Here is a 3,060-nt window from a genome sequence, read left to right as displayed (position 1 = left end):
TTCCTACAGTACCTTTTCTTTTCTTTTAAAGATTTTATTTGAAAGAGAGAGAGAGAGAGAGAGAGAGAGAGAGAGAGAGAGAGCATGAGTGGGGGGAGGGGCAGAGGGAGAAGCAGACTCCCCGCTGAGCAGGGAGCCCAACGCAGGGCTCGTTCCCAGGACCCCGGGATCACGACCTGAGCGAAGGCAGCTGCCTAACCGACTGAGCCACCCAGGCGCCCTGCAGTCTCTTTTCAACTCAGCAGCCAGAGGATCCTTTTAAATCAGAACACAGACTATGTCACTTCTCTGCTCAGAATCCTCCTGTAATTACCATCTCCACATAAAAGCCAAAGTCCAGGCAATGACCTCCAATGGCTCACATGATCTTCACTGACTCATGCTTATCAATCTTCTGGCCTCCTGCCCTACTTCTCCCTCACTCTCTCTATTCTGCTGGCCACCTCCCTGAACCTCAGACACACCAGACAGCTCTTAGGGCCTTTACTCTGTTCCTTCTACCTGAAATGCTTTTCCCCCAATTAGCAGCCCCTTGGCCGCTCCTTCACCTCCTGCAAGCCATTGCTTAACGTCCGCTTCATTGAGGCCAACCCACTCTATTTTATATTGTTCTCTGTGCCCATTCCCACTACTAATTTCTAATTGCTGCTGTAACAAATTACCATAAATATAGTGGCTTAAAACAACACAAATTTATTATCTTACAAATTTATTATCTTCTGGAGGTCAAAAATCCAAATTAAGTCTTATAGGACTAAAATCAAGGTGTCAGCAGGGTTACATTCCTTCTGGAGGCTCCAGAGAGAATCTGTTTCCTTGCCTTTTCCAGCTTCGAGAAGCCCCCCTGCATGGCCCCTCCATCTTCAAAGTCAGCACTGTGGCATCTTCAAAACTCTCTCACCCCTGCTTCCATTGCCATCCATATCTCCTTTTCCAACTCTGACTCTCCTACCTCCCTCTTCCCCTTAATAGGACCCTTGTGATTGCATTGGGTTGACACAGATAATCCAGGATAATCTCTTCATATTAACTCCTTAATCATATCTGCAAAGTGCCTTTTGCTATTTAAGGTAAAATATTCACAGGTCCGGGAGCCTGGGTGGCTCAGTTGGTTGAGCGACTGCCTTCGGCTCAGGTCATGATCCTGGAGTCCCTGGATCGAGTCCCGCATCGGGCTCCCTGCTCGGCGAGGAGCCTGCTTCTCCCTCTAACCCTCCCCCCTCTCATGTACTCTCTCTCTCAAATAAATAAATAAATCTTTAAAAAAAAAATATTTACAGGTCCCAGGCATTAGGACATAGGCATCATTGGGAAGCCATGACTTTGTCTTGCATGAATGATTCTCTTACCATACTCAAATTTTTCCTTTTTTTCCCAAAATACTTATCAACTTTAACATACCTTACCTATCTACTAGATTTATTGTTGATCATCCCTCTGCCATAATGTAAGCTCCATGAGGACATGAATCTTTGTCTTTTTTTTTTTGACTGATATACCTCTAGCAACTAGAATAGACTCTGGCATATAGTAAGTGTTCAATGAACATTTGTTGATTCAAAGAAAAGGACTACTCATCTAGACAAATCAAGAACAGAAAATATCTGTTTATCTTTCCAAATGTGTCATTGCTTCTCGGCCTTTTGGCTAAGATCAAGTGTAGTATCTTTCCAAATGTGTCAAATGGGAGAGAAAACAAAAATCACCTGAGAAACTTATTTACAAATTCAGATTCTCTAGCCCTATCCTTCCCAACCCTGGATTTAGATTTATTAAGTTTTGGGTGGGGCTCAAGCCAACTCCACTGGGGCTGAGGTCTATAATCAGTAGTTGGGCAAACATTGCTGGCTTCTCCCTGATATACTTTCTAAAGTAGAGGTTCTTGACCTTTGCCTGCACATTGGAACTTCCTAGGGGGTTTCATTAAATACCAATACCCATAACCTATCCCCAGCAATTCTGATTTATTTGGTCTCAGTGCAGCTTGCGCATTGGGATTTTTTAATTTAAAATCAATTAATTAACATACAGTGTATTATTAATTTCAGAGGTAGAGTTTAGTGATTCATCAGTTGCATATAACACCAGTACTCATTACATCAAGTGCCCTCCTTAATGCCTATCACCCAGGTAGCCCAGCTCCCCACCCACCTCCCTTCCAGCAACCCTCAGTTTGTTTCCTATAGTTAAGAGTCTCTTATGGTTTATCTCTGATTTCAACTTATTTTATTTTTTTATCCCTTCCCCTATGTTCATCTGTTTTGTTTCTTAAATTCCACATATGAGTGAAGTCATATGATATTTATCTTTCTCTGACTGACTTATTTCACTTAGCATAATACCCTCTACTTCCAACCACATCGTTTCAAATGGCAAGATTTCATTCTTTGTGATGGCTGAGTAATATTCCATTGTATATATATACCACATCTTCTTTATCTATTCATCCGTCAATGTACATCTGGGCTCCTTCCATACTTTGGCTATCATGGACATTGCTGCTATAAACACTGGGGTGCATGTGCCCCTTCAAATCACTATGTTTGTATCTTTTGGATAAATACCTAGTAGTGCAATTGCTGGGTGGTAGCATAGCTCTATTTTTAACTTTTTGAGGAACCTCCATACTGCTTTCCAGAGTGGCTGCACCAGCTTGCATTCCCACCAACAGTGTAAGAGGGTTCCCCTTTCTCTGCATCCTCGCCAACACCTGTTGTTTCCTGAGTTGTTCATTTTAGCCATTCTGACCTGTGTGAGGTGGTATCTCACTGTGGTTTTGATTTGTAGTTCCCTGATGATGAGTGATGTTGAGCACTTTTTCATGTGTCTGTTGGCCATTTGTATGCCGTCTTTGGAGAAATGTCTGTTCATATTTTCTGCCCATTTCTTGACTGGGTTATTTGTTTTTTGGGTGTTGAGTTTGATAAGTTGGTTTTTTTTTTAAGATTTTATTTATTTATTTGAGAGAGAGAATGAAATAGAGTATGAGAGGGTCACAGGGAGAAGCAGGTTCCCTGCCGAGCAGGGAGCCCGATGCAGGACTCAATCCCGGGACTCCAG

General features: G+C 42.5%; 1 pseudogene; it reads left to right on the top strand.

Moving 5' to 3' along the window:
* Window positions 1-1,627: 1,627 nt before the first annotated feature.
* LOC123325064 lies at window positions 1,628-1,738 on the top strand (annotated as a pseudogene).
* Window positions 1,739-3,060: the final 1,322 nt, after the last annotated feature.

This window comes from Neomonachus schauinslandi, chromosome 5 (genome assembly GCF_002201575.2).
Source record: "Neomonachus schauinslandi chromosome 5, ASM220157v2, whole genome shotgun sequence".
NCBI lineage: Eukaryota > Metazoa > Chordata > Mammalia > Carnivora > Phocidae > Neomonachus > Neomonachus schauinslandi.
This window is presented reverse-complemented; position numbering and strand designations above follow the sequence as displayed.